Raw genomic sequence first — 14,634 nt, 5'->3', positions numbered from 1 at the left:
GTGATGCTGTTTGGGCTCGCATCCCTGTGACAGTATTTCCCAAAAGGGACTATAAAGATAACTCGTAGCCATGTAGCTTCAACCTCATACATTCCAAGAAGGGACGGAAGTCAAGTGTGAAGTGAATGGTACTGTTCCCAGTGACCTTTTTCCTGCCCTACCTCGTGTGCTAAGCTTGCCTGAAAGCCTGTGGACTTCCAAAACATCACCTCTTTCCCATGAAGGACCACCTTATCCTCCCTGCTCTATCAGAATCCATCTAACCAATCAGTACCTCAGCCCCCTCCTCAGAAAATTAAGCTACCCAAACGAAGATATTTGGGGAAGAACCCACTTCAATAATCCCATTAAACTGTGACCTAGGCAAGTCGTATGTGATAAATGTTTAAAAAAAAATGCTGTTGTTGAAAATAAAATTAGAAAAGGTAGTAATGCAAGTGACTGCTAAATATGACAGTAAAAAAAGAAGATATGAAAATGTACCTACTGTGAACAAAAAAGTAAAAACTGGCCATAAAGTGGATGGAAAAACCCAAAATGAAAGCCAGAGAAGAAATTCTGTGGTTATGCTTTCAAATACTGCTCACAGAAGAGGCAGAGTAGTAAATGTTTCTGCTCAGGTAGATAGGTCAAAAGCTCAGTTAAGTACTAAAAATCAGCTCCTAGAGTAAGAACATGGATCATGCAAAAGCTCAGGGAATTGTCAAAAATTGCCAAGGAAAAGGCATAAGAGAAGCAAACTGAAGCCTGTACTCCAAAAATGCACATTCGAAAGTCCATTTCATGGGTCAATATCAGAATCCTAGTCAGGCGCCCTTCTGCCCAGGTTTCATTTAAAAACACAGAGGTACAGGAATGAAGAAAATGACTCTTCTCTGAAGACAGGACTCGAGGAAGTGTGGAGTGCAGAGATGGTCCCCAACTCCAGTCTTGCTGCACCTCTATGCGCTCACCAGGTAAAGGCCTTCTGAAAATCAGAGTCCCTGAAAAGGCCGGGAAGAGGCCAGCAGTGAGAGGTTCAGGACCCAACTGAAATGCATGCTCCTGGTGAACTGGATGAACCATAGACATTGGACAAAAAGGGCAGCAAAAGCATTATCTCTGGACTTAAACCAAAAGATATCTGACACTTCCCATGCATCAGTGTGTAGCATTGATAGCAGAGATGATTTGAAATCATCCAACTCTGAATGTAGCTCCTCGGAAAGCTTTCATTTTCCTCCAGGCAGTATGCATGCACCTTCCAAATCCTTCACTTCCTTCTCGTCAAAGGAAGAGGAAAATTTCAGTAATTCCTTGAAAATGAATCTTCCAAAATTGTCTCTAAATGCATCATACCACATGGCAGGACCATATGTGTTGGGGACATTGTTTGGGCCAAGATACATGACTTCCCTTGGTGCCAGCCCCTGTTCTTACTAAAGATAACGGCCTTTTAGTCCTATAGGAGGACTGTATTTTATGGTTCAATTCTCCAGCATTTTTTTTCTCTCTTCTGTACCTTTCTCACTTTTTAGAAAACTTCCAGACACACTTGAATAAGAAGAGAAGGGGCCTGTATTGCAAGGCTATTACAGAGGCAGCTAAAACTGCCAAGCAACTGACCTCTGAAGTAAAGGCTCTGTTGACTGTTTGAAACATAAACACAGTAAGGTAGGCAAGACCATTGGAAGTCGTCATAGATTTTCAGTCTGTTTAGGAATAATTTCTACTACATAACTTGGCCAAATTGGAGAGAGATTGCACTGAATTGGCTATTTTAAAAAATACTTACCTTATAGCCATTTTTAGACTCAGAAGCTTAAACTGAACATGTAATCAAAATTTGGTCTTAAGGAAGTGAGATTTTAGGAATATTTTTCAGTTTTGAAGTCTAAAACCATTCCAAGGCATAGAAACCATAGCCTCAAATTGAAATTGAATTTTCGTGAGGACTGTTGTTATTTGTACCTAATACCATGTGTATGTGTGTGTGTCTATGTAAAGTATAGCCTGTGACTATGGAACATGGACACAGGCTGCATATTGGGGATTGCTGTAAGGGCTGGTGAGGTGCAGGAATAGTGTGGATATTTAACGACTACTTATTTTTAATGTATTTTTATTTCAGTAGCTTGAGGGGTACAATTGGTTTTTGGTTACATGGATGAACTGTGTAGTGGTGAAGTCTAGCATTTTATTGTGCTTGTCACCTGATTAGTGTACATCAAACTGTTGGGGTGATCAGACCCAACACCAGGTCGTGGGGGCAACAAAGTTAGGCAGAGTCAAGGAATTGAGAAAAAAGTTTGAGAAGTAAAGTGGGACCAGGGGGCCATCACAATTGTGGAGGCTGCGAAGGCCCCAAGCTCTGGGAGTTCATGCTATTTATTGGTAATCCAACAAAGAAACAGGTGGTGAGAATGTGGTGGTCAAAAGGGCAGTTGCACGATCTACAGCTGTGATGGTTTAGCATTTATATGGAACATGTTCTGCTACTTGAGATAATGGGAATACAATTGATCCAAGAGCCTAGGAGGGCTAGAAGCAAGGAGCCAGCAAGTCTAGACACATTCCAGAGGACATTATGCAAGCCCTGCCTTAACTTTCTTCCCAACACTCAGCTTTTTCCCAACATCAAACCCAACATGCAGTTTTTCATTTCTCATTCCCTACCACCTTACCCCCTTCTGAGTCTCCAGTATCCATTATACCAGTCTGTATGTCCTTGCGTACCCATAACTTAACTCCCACTTATGAGTGAGAACATGCTGAATCTGGTTTTTGATTCATGAATTACTTCATTTATAATAATGTCCTCAAGTTCCATCCAAGTTGTGCAAAGACATTATTTCATTATTTTTTATAGCTGAACAGTATTTCATGGTGTGTGTGTGTGTGTGTGTGTGTGTGTGTATGTATATATATACACACATCACATATTATTTATCCAGTCATCGGTTGATGGGCACTTAGGTTGGTTCTGTATCTTTGCAATTATGAATCACGCTGTGATAAACAAACATGTGCTGGTGGTGTCTTTTTGATACAGTGGCTTCTTTTCCTTTGGGTAGATAATAGTGGGATTGCTAGATCAAATGGTAGGTCTACTTTTAGTTCTTTGAGAAATTTCAATACGGTTTTCCATAGAGGTTGTGCTAATTTACATTCCCACAAACTGCATGGAAGCATTCCTTTTTCCTCACATCAACACTAACATCTATTGTTTTTTAACTTTTTAGTAATGGCCATTCTAGTTGGGGTAAGGTGGTATTTTAACGCTTTAATTTGCATTTCCCTGATGATTATTGATGTTGAGGAGTTTTTTCATGTTTGTTGGCAATTTGTATATCTTCTTTTGAGGAATCTCTAGTCATGTTCCTTGCCTACTTTTAAATGGGATTATTTTGTTTTTCTCTTACTGATTTGTTTGAGATCCTTATAAGTTCTGGATATTTGTCCTTTGTCGGATACATTGTTTACAAACATTTTCTCCCATTCTGTGGGTTTTCTGTTTACTCTGATGATTTTTTTTTCTTTTTCTATTTTTTTTTTTTTTGCTATACGAAAGCTTTTGTTTAATAGGCCCCATTTACTTATTTTTATTTTTGTTGCCTTTGCTTTTGGGGTCTTACTCATTAATTCTTTGCCTAGGCCAATGTCCAGAAGAGTTTTTCCTAGGTTTTCATCTAGAATTTTTATGGTTTTAGATCCTAAATTTAGATCTTTAATCCATCTTTAGTTAATTTTTTATGTGGTGAGAGATAAAGATCCAGTTTCATTCTTCAATATGTGGCTATCCAATTTTCCCAGCACTGTTTATTGAATATGGTATCCTTTTCCCAGGTTATATTATTGTATGCTTTGCCAAAGATCAGCCAGTTGTAGGTATTTGGCTTTATTTATTGGTACTCTATTATGTTCCATAGGTCTATGTAACTACTTTTATACCAGTACCATGCTGTCTTGGTTACTGTAGCCTTGTAGTATAATTTGAAGTTGGGTCATGTTATGCCTCTAGATTTCTTCTTTTTGCTTAGGATTTCTTTGGCTATTTAGGCTCATTTTTGGCTCCAGATGAATTTTGGGATTGTTTTTCTAAATCTGTGAAAAATACTATTGTTATTTAACATTTTTATTAGAATTGCATGAATCTGTAGATTGCTTTGGGAAGTATGGTCATTTTCACAATATGGATTCCCCCAATTTATGACCATGGGATGTATTTCCATGTGTTTGTGTCATCTATGATTTCTCTCAGCAGTGTTTTGAAGTTCTCCTTATAGAGATTGTTCATCTCCTTAGTTAAGCATATTCCTAGGTATTTTATTTTTTTCTAAATATTGTAAAAGGGATTGAGTACTTGATTTGAATCTCAGCTATGTCATGGTTGGTGTATAGCAGTGCTACTAATTTGTACATTGATTTTGTAACCAGAGACTTTCGTGAAATCATTGATCAGATCTAGGAGTCTTTTGGAGAAGTCTTTAGGGTTTCTAGTTACAAGATCATATCATCAGCAAACAGAGTTTGACTTTCTCTTTCCCAATTCTGAAGTCCTTTATTTATTTCTTTTTCCTGATAGCTCTGGCTAGGACTTCCAGTGCTATGTTGAATAGAAGTGGTGAAAGTGGGCATCCTTGTCTTGTTCTGGTTCTTAGGGGGAATTCTTTCAACTTTTCTATGTTCAGTATGATGTAGGCTGTGAGTTTTTTATATATGGATTTTATTATCTTCAGGTGTGTTCTTTCTGTGCCTAGTTTGTTGAGGATTTTTATCACAAAACAATGCAGGATTTTATTGAATGCTTTTTCTGCATCTACTGAAGTGATCATATGGTTTTTGGTTTTAATTCTGTTTGTATAATGTACTTAATTTATTATCTTGTGTATATTGAATCATCCATGCATCCCTGGAATGAAACCTACTTGATTATGAAGAATTACTTTTTTGATGTGCTGCTGGATTTAGTTAACTAGTATTTTGTTGAGGATTTTTGCATCTATATTTATCAGGGATATTGGTTTGTAGTTTCCATTTTTTGTTATCTCCTTTCCTGGCTTAGTATCAAGGTGATACTGGCTTCATAGAATGAGTTAGGGAGGATTCCATCCTTTTCAATCTTTTGGAATAGTTTCAGTAGAATTGGTACCAGTTCTTCTTTGAATGTCTGGTAGAATTTGGCTGTGAACCCATCTGGCCCTGGGCTTTTTGTGTGTGTGTTGGCAGTTTGTTTTTTCAATTACTGATTTGCTCTCACTGCTTGTTATTTGTCTCTTCAGGATTTCTATTTCTTTCTGATTCCAGCTAAAGAGGTTCTAAATTTATCCATTCCTGCTAGATTTTCTAGTTTTGCATAGAGGTGTTTATGTATACTTGAATGACCTTTTGTATTTCTGTGGTGTCAGTTGTAATGTGTCCATTTTTATTTGTTGCAGGAAGTCAGGGACTCCGATGGGAGGGACTGGCTGAAGCCATGCCAGAAGAACATAAATTGTGAAGATTTCATGGACATTTATTAGTTCATCAAATTAATGCTTTTATAATTTCTTACGCCTGCCTTTACTGCAGTCTCTGAACATAAATTGTGAAGATTTCATGGACACGTATCACTTCCCCAGTCAATACCCTTGTGATTTCCTGTGCCTATCTTTACTTTAATGTCATAATCCCATCATCTTCATAAGCTGAGGAGTATGTATGTCGCCCCGGGACTCTGTGATAATTGCATTAACTGTGCAAATTGTTTGTAGAGCATGTGTGTTTGAACAATATGAAATCTGTGCACCTTGAAAAAAGAACAGGATAACAGCAATGTTCAGGGAACAAGGGAGATAACCTCAAACTCTGACTGCCAGTGAGCCGGGTGGAACAGAGCCATATTTCTCTTCTTTCAAAAGCAAATTGGAGAACTATTGCTGAATTCTTTTTCTCAGCAAGGAACATTCCTGAGAAAGAGAATGCGTCCCTGAGGGGAGGCCTCTAAAATGGCCACTTTGGGGGCAGCTGCCTTTTACAGTCGTAAACAAAGGGATGAAATAAGCCCCGGTCTCCCGTAGCACTCCCAGGCTTATTAGGATGAGGAAATTCCTGCCTAATACATTTTGGTTAGACTGGTTGTCTGTTCTCAAACCCTGTCTCCTGATAAGATGTTATTGATGACAATGCATGCCCGAAAGTTCATTAGCAATTTTAACGTCGCCCCATCCTGTGGTCCTGTAATCTTGTTCTGCCTCCATTTGCTTTGTGATATTTTATTACCTTTTGAAGCATGTGATCTCTGTGACCCACACCCTATTCGTACACTCCCTCTCCTTTTGAAAATCATTAATAAAACTTGCTGGTTTTACGGCTCAGGGAACATCACAGAACCTGCCGACATGTGATGTCTCCCCTGGACACCCAGCTTTAAAATTTCTGTCTTTTGTACTCTTTCCCTTTATATCTCAGACCACCCAATGCTTAGGAAAATAGAAAAGAACCCACATTGAATATCAGGGGTGGAGTTTCCCCGATATCTATTTCTCATTGAGCTTATTTGAATATCTCTTCTATTCTTGGTTAACCTAGCTAGTAGTCTATCAATTTTGTTTATCCTTTCAGAGAACCAGCTTTTTGTTTCATTGATCTTTTGTATTTTTTTGTTTCAATTTCATTTAGTTCTGCTGTTATCTTTGATATTTATTTTCTTCTCCTAGCTTTGAGTTTGGTTTGTTCTTTTTTCTCTAGTTCCTTGAGGTGTGACATTTGCTTGTCAGTTTGTCAGTTTGTGATCTTCCAGACTTTTTGATGTAGGCATTCCGTGCTGTAAACTTTCCTCTTACCACTGTTTTTATTGTATCCCACAGGCTTGATAACTTTTGTCGCTAGTGTCATTCATTTTGATAATTTTTAAAATTTCTATTTTGATTTTATTTTTAATCCAGAAATAATTTAGGAGCAGATTGTTTAATTTCCATGTACATGTATAGTTTTGAGGGTTTCTTTTGGAATTGATTTCTAATTTTATTCTGCTCTGCTCTGAGAAGATATTGGCTATTATTTCAATTTTTAAAAATTTATTAAAACTTGTTTTGCAACCCATCATATGATCTATCTTGGAGAATGTTCCATGTGCTGGTAAGAAGAATGTATAGTTCACAGTTCTTGGGTAAAGTGTTCTGTAAGTATCTGTTAGATTCCATTTGTTCTAGAGTGCAGTTTAAGTTCAGTATATCTTTGTTGACTTTCTGCCTTGATGATTTGTCTAGTGCTGTCAGTGGAGTGTCAAAGTGCTCCACTATTACTGTGTTACTGTCTATCTCTTTTCTTAGGCTTAGTAGTAATAGCTTTATGAATCTGGGAGCTCTACAGTTAGGTGCATATATAGTTAAGATTATTAATATATTTGTGTTGAATTGATCCTTTTATTATTATATGACTTTGTCTTTTTTTTTTTGCTTAAATAATTATTGTTGCTTTAAAGTCTGTTTTATCTAGGAATAGCAATTTCTGTCACTTTGGTTTATATTTACATGAAATATCTTTTTCCACCCCTTTATCTTGAGTCTGTAAGGATCCTTTACATTTTAGATTTGTCTCCTGAAGATAGCAGATATTTGGTTTGTGATTCTTAAAAATCCATTCTGCTAATTTGTATCTTTTAAATTGAACATTTAGGCCATTTACATTCAATGTTAATATTAAGATGTGAGGTAATGTTCCAGTGATCATGTTGTTACCTAGTGACTTTGTTTCCTTCATTGTGTTATTGTTTTGCAAGCCATTTGCATTTTATGCTTCCAGTGGTTCCATTCTGTTGTGTTCCAACCTTTTGTTTCAAGATACGTAACTCCTTTTAATGTTTATTGTAGGGCTAGTTGGGCATTGACAAATTCCCTCAGCCTTTGTTTGTTTGAGAAAGGCTATTTCTTCATCATTTATGACACTTAATTTTGTTGGATACAGAATTCTTGGCTGACAATTATTTTGTTTATGGAGACTAAAGATAGGACCCCAAATCCTTCCTAGGCTTGTAAGATTTCTGCTGAGAAATCTGTTAGTAGTTCGATAGATTTTCTTTTAGAGATTACCTGATGTTTTTGTCTCACTGCTCTTAAAATTATTTTCTTTACGTCGACTCCAGATAGTCTGATGATTATATGCCTTGGTGATTTCTCTCTTTTTTTTTTGTTTTTGCAACGAATCTCCTAGAAATCATTTGAGCTCCTTATATTTGAATGTCTAAATCTCTAGCAAGACCCAGTAAATTATACTCAATTATTATTTCAAATAGGTTTTCCAAACTTTTTGCGTTTTCTTCTCCCTCAGGAACATGTATAATTCTTAGGTCTGGCCAGTTTACATAATTCCATATTTCTTGGAGACTTCGTTCACTTATTTTCAATATTTTTTTAAAAAATTTTTGTGTGGTTGAGTTAATTCAAAAGCCTCATCTTTGAGCTCTGAAATACTTTCTTCTACTTGGTTTAGTTTGTTTTTAAAACTTTCCACATCATTTCATAGTTTCCTAAATGTGTCTTTCATTTCCAGAAGTTCTATTTCTTTTTCTCTGAAATATCTATTTCTTTAAGAAGTTTTTCATTCATATCCTGAATTGTTTTAAATATTTTTAATGTTGACTTTCACCTTTCTCTGTATCTCCGTAAGTAACTTAATAACCTTTTGAATTCTTTATCTGGTATTTTAAATATTTCATCTTTATTTGGATCCACTGCTGGAGAGTCCAGAAAGATAATTCTGGTAATGTGAAAAACAGGGTTCTGTAACATCCCCTGAAGATCACACTAACTCACCAGCAATGGATGCACTAAGCTTCACAAATATGCTAAAGGATTAACTGAGAGTGACAAAACCAACATTTAAAATACGGATACAGTGGCTCACTCCTGTAATCCCAGCACTTTGGGAGGCCAGGTGGGTGGATTGGATCTCAAGGTCAAGAGATCGAGACCATCCTGGCCTCATGGTGAAACGTGGTCTCTACTAAAAATACAAAAATTAGCTGGATGTGGTGGCACATGCCTGTAGTCCCAGCTACTTGGGAGGCTGAGGCAGGAGAATTGCTTGAACCCAGGAGGTGGAGGTTGCAGTGAGCCGAGATCCTGACACTGCAAGACTCCATCTCAAAAATAAATAAATAAATAAATACACTATTGTTTATTTAAACACATATAAATATAATCAATTCTGTAGTGACACATAAAATACTTCTATGTGTATTCTCAGTAAGAAGGGTGAAAAACTATTTTCTCTGTTTACATAGGCTCTGGCTTGGAGTAGGGAGGACAGTGGGATGCTAAAGACAGTACCTGAGTTAAGATTATTAGGATCTGATATGCAGGGTAGGTTTGAATGTAACAATTTCTCTCTTTTTTTTTTTCATCTGAGAATACCTTGATTTTTCTTCCAGTCCTGAAAAATATTTTGCTGACTATAGAGTTCTGGGTTAGTAGTTTATTTTTTTTTTCAGTTCTTAGAAAATGTGTCACTTCCTTCTAACCTCTGTGGTTTCTGATAAAAAAAATCCATTGTAATTCAAATTATTTTTCCCTAGAGATAAAGTGTAGTTTCTGTCTCACTGCTTTCAAGATTTTTCTTTGTCTTTATTTTCCAAAGTTTGAGCATTATGTGTTTTGCTGTGATTTCTTTGAGTTATACTGTTGTCATTCATCCAGCTTCTTGATTATGTAGATTTGTTTCTTTTGCCAAATTTGGAAATATTTTTCACATATTTCTTTAAGTTTTTAGCTCCACATTCCTTATTCTCTTTCCCTAGAACTCTGATGACACAAATGTTAGCTCTTCTCTTTTTGTCCCACAAGTCCCTCTGACTGTGTTTATTTTATATTTTTAGTATATTTTCTTTCTGTTGCTCACATTTGACAATTTATATTTTCTATTTTCAAGTCCATTAGTTGTTTTGTCTTCCCTCTCCATTTTGTTTTTGAACACATCCATTTATATTTTTAAAAACAATCATATTTTTCATTTCTTAAATTTCTATCTAGTATTCTTTATATCTTCTCTCTCTTTGCTGAGATGTCCTTTTTTTTTTTTCTGCTGAGTCTTTATGTGTTTTAATTGGTCGAAGCATGTTCATAATTGCATATTGAAGCAATTTTATAATGGTTGCTGTAAAGTCTTTGTCAGTTAATCCTAATATCTCTCTCATCAGCGTTGACTTCTATTAATATTTTCTTCATTCACTTTGAGAATTTTCTAATTCTTAAAGTAATCAGTGACTTTTGTTTGAAACTTGGAAGCTTCTATTATTATGTGTGAGACTCTGGATCTTATTTAAATCTTTGTTTTAGCTGACTTCTTTGACACCACTCTTTCAGGGGACAGTTGGAGAGGGGGAATCAGTGCTGTTGCTTTGTAAGTGCTGTTAGGTGAGAGAGGAAATCTAGGCTCCCTACTCAGCCTAATAACATCTGGGGAAAGTTTCTCATTACTGCTGGGCAGAGATGGGAATTCTGGCTCCCCAGGTGAAATCCACTCATACTTTTCTGGCTAAGATGGCTAGGAGTGCCTCTTTACTGCTCCCACATTCCTCTACTGACACCGTGGAGAGAGTGACCTCATTTGTCAAGGAGGTGGTGAGAATACTGACTCTCCACTAACTCCTTCAGGCACCACCCTCAGCAGATAGAGGAGGGGACACCTTATTATTACTATTAATAGATGGGAGTAGATAGCCAGATTTTCTCTCTGACTTTGTTGATGAGGAAGGGGATAAGACTACCATTTTTCTTTTGACGTTTGGCTTGAGTCAAGCAGTTATTGCTGAAGGTTTCTTGCTAAGCTGCCCATTCTGTTTTTTTTCTTTTCTTTTTTTTTTTTTTTTTGTTGTTATTGGTGTTGTTTTGTTTGTTTAGGAAGAGTAAGATTTTTCTGTGGCTTTCATTTTATTTCACTTTTCCCGTGTCTGTTGGATTGCCAGCTTCTTCAGCTCCAAGTCTGGGATACATGTGAGGAACTCACCATCATGGTGTTCTTTGCGCCCTTATGTTCCTAGCTGCTAGCTGTTCTGACTTTTTTTTTTTTTTTTCCTATTTATCAGGTTTGCTCTGTTTGCTTTTGTGTAACAATGCCAGGGTTTTTAGTTGTACATTGTGGAAGAATAGGGAAATGTTTGCCTACTCCATTTTCTCACATGACAGAATTGGGCAAATAGATTATGAGAAAAGAATTTGAGTTTATTAATGGAAAAGCAGAAGGCTGAAAAGTTACTTAGTCTGAACGTCAATTGAAACTCTGTGCAGAGATTGGTAATCAGTCATCTTCATTTTCACTCAGAATTATCAAGAAACAGACTGAAAGCTGTATATTAAATCACAGTAACAATTATCTGACCAGTTTCTTTAAGAGGAATTTGTTAAATAGTCTTTGTCAGCAATTCCTACAAATAGAACAGGTTTTCATTGGATTCTGCTTAAATAATCCAAATCAAGTTGTAACTTGAAGAAGACTTTTAAGATATTTTTCAATCCTTTATTGATATAGGTAATAATAAATCTCTTAACATGTTATAAGTGTTAAATAGGCATTTAGTTGCTTTACTGAAGATCTTCTGTGTGGGTAACATTGCCTTTAAAGTAATAATTTTAAAGGGAACTTGAGTTTATTTTATTTCCTTATATTTCTTTCAAAGGGTAAATAGTTCCAGCCCTAGAATAGAAGTGCATAATTTCCTGGGACTCCTCAGATGAGTCGCCAAAGGGAGAACTGCTTGACTACATAAAATTTAACATATTTTTAAGCAAAATCATACATATCCAAATGTGGGTTCTGGCAGTTTGGGATGTCATGTCACTATGAGGAATTCCCAAAGGGACTCTGAAACGCTTATGGAATTACTGTGTTACAGCAGTAAACACAGTAGGCATAATTTCTCTATAGTCATAACAAAGTATGATCTGTGTGATATACTTTGTGTAGTAAGTAATACGAGTGTAATATAACAAGACTAATTTTGCTTAATTTTTAACTGCACCATGTGATAAAATATAGCCAAATTGTAATTGTTTTCATGAAAATATAGATAAATTCCAACATTTAAAAAACCTGTAATTTGTTGTAAACTTTGAAGCTATGCATGTGATGTGTTCTTGTTTATTATATATAATCAATTATGAGAAAGTTAAAAAATAACCAAATATTCTAGGAAATAATTGTCTTTTTGTGTGTGAAGAAACCAATCATCCAAAAAAATATTTCCAAGAAATATGTCCTGCCATGTTAAACTAAGCATTTGCATTGTTTAATTCAGTAGTTGCAAATCCCAGGTTCATGGACCGAGATTCTATCTGTTGGTGCACCTTAATCTGCTACTGTGTTCCACAGTTATTGAATATACCCTTATCTGACATCATCCCTTAGAAAATGCAGCTTGTGAACACCAGATGAGAAAATATACTTGAATAACAGGAAAATCTAAATCTACTCATACTGGACCAGTAACACTAATTTTATTTTTTATGTCGAGAAAATTTGCACAATTAAATGGAATAGCTGAGGTTTGTATAAATGGTAAATACAATGAGACACTTAACAAAGTCTCTGGTCCTAATCTGTTATAGGCATCTGCCCCCAGAACACATCCACTTGTGTAAGATACTGTTTGCTTAAGTTAGTATCCAAAAGTGTAATACTATCCTTTTAAAAATTTTCCACATTATGTATATTTTCACTTTGCCTAATCCACTTGGCCTTAACTCACAGTTTAAATTAATATTCATTGAGCGCATATACTGTCTAAGACAGTGTACTATTTCTACAAGACATATAGGGATGAAGTACACGCAGAGCCTGACTTCAAGAATTCCAGTAAGTGAGCCTCCAAACCCCACACCACCTTAGTGTACATTTATCTCTCATTCTAAACACAAAAGGAAAGGAACCAGGAAAAATGAAAATCTATTAGCACTAAGAGAAGAGGCTACGCAATAGCTGAGTAGGTCTGGGTAAAGAAGCTGTTTTGGATTGATGAGAATGAGCCCAACTGATTCCCTTACAAGAAAGTCTTAACCACAGATCTTGTTTTAATCGATCTGATAGCCTCAGGGGATTCCTAACTGGGGAATCCTAAACCCCTAATGAAATACTTTCTTAGACTGAAATGATGTTGAGCCCTGAATGGGTAATGCCGTTAGGCTTGAGAATCTATTTGTTGCCATAGCCCATTACCAAGTGAATAATTGCGCAAGGGAGAATCACAAACACAGCTTGGAAGGAAAAAGGAGAAAAAAATAAAGAGAAAGGACACAAGTTATGGCCTTAACTTGACTAGTAGAACCTCAGAGGAAATATTCTTGGTGGTGTGAAATCTTAGACATTTTTCACTTCTTTGGTTAATTCCTAGGTATTTAATTTATGTGTGGCTATTGTAAATGGTATTTAAAAAAAATTCTTTTTCACATTGTTCACTGTTGGCATATAGAAATGTTATTTATTTTTGTATGCTGATTTTGTGTCCTGCAACTTTATCAGTTCTAGTAAGTTTCTTGTGGAGTCTTTTGAGTTTTCTAAATATAAGATCATATCACCTGCAAACAAGGATAATCAACTTCCTCCTTTCTACTTTGAATGCTCTTTCTATCTTTCTCTTGTCTGATTGCTTTGGCTAGGATTTCCAGTACTATGTTGAATAACAGCGATGACAGTGGTATCCTTGTGTTTCAGATCTTAGAGGAAAGGCTTTTAGTTTTTCTCCATTCAGTGGGATACTAGCTGTGAGTCTGTTATATGTAGCTTTTATTATGTTAAAGTATGTTACTTCTAACCCCAGTGTTTTGAGGGTTTTTATCTGAAGGGATGTTGAATTTTATCAAGTGCTTTTTCATCATCAATTTAAATGCTCATATGGGTTTTGGTCCTTAGTACTGTTGATGCAATGTATCATACACATGATTGATTTGTGTGTGTTGAACCATCCTTGCATCCTAGGGATAAATCCCTCTTGGTTGTGATGAATGATCTTTCTAATATGTTGTTGAATTTGGTTTGCTAGCATTTTGTTGAGGGTTTTTGCATTAGTATTCATCAGATATATTGGCCTGAAGTTTCTTTCTTTTTTTTTCTTTTTGATATGTCTTTGTCTGGTTTTGGTATCAGGGTAGATACCAAATTCATAGAATGAATTTGGATGTATTCCCTCTTTTTCAATTTTTCAGAATAGTTTGAGTAGGATTGATATTGGTTCTTCTTTAGATGTTTGGTAGAATTCAGCAGTGAAACCATTAGGTCTTGGGCTTTTCTTTACTGGGAAACATTTTATTATGGCTTCAATCTCATTATTTGTTATTGGTCTGTTCAGGTTTTGTATTTCTTCTTGATTCAATCTTGGTAAGTTGTATGTATATAGGAATTTGTTCATTTCTTCTAGATTTTCCAATTTATTGGCATATAGTTGCTCATAGTAGCCAATAATAATACTTTGAATTTCTGCAGTATCAGTTGTAATGTCTCCTTTTTCATTTCTGATTTTATTTATTTGGGCCTTCTCTCTTTTTTACTTAGTCTGGTTAAAGGTTTGTCAATTTAGTTTAACTTTTCAAAAGTAAAACTTTGTAACAATTTTATCTTTTGTTTTGTATTTTTTTTCAATTTCATTTATTTCTGCTCTGATCTTTATTATTATTTTTTTTCTCC

General features: G+C 35.7%; 1 long non-coding RNA gene and 1 pseudogene across 1 annotated transcript in view; both read left to right on the top strand.

Annotated features, from left to right (window-relative positions):
* Nucleotides 1-14,634, top strand: part of LOC105481693 (uncharacterized) — a 722,106-nt gene that overhangs the window by 300,859 nt on the left and 406,613 nt on the right. The window lies entirely within an intron of this gene.
* Nucleotides 71-7,436, top strand: LOC105481692 (PWWP domain-containing protein 2A pseudogene; annotated as a pseudogene).

This window comes from Macaca nemestrina, chromosome 16 (genome assembly GCF_043159975.1).
Source record: "Macaca nemestrina isolate mMacNem1 chromosome 16, mMacNem.hap1, whole genome shotgun sequence".
Classification (NCBI taxonomy): Eukaryota; Metazoa; Chordata; class Mammalia; order Primates; family Cercopithecidae; genus Macaca; species Macaca nemestrina.
The sequence above is the reverse complement of the archived record's forward strand: the minus strand, read 5'-3'. Positions and strand labels throughout refer to the sequence as shown.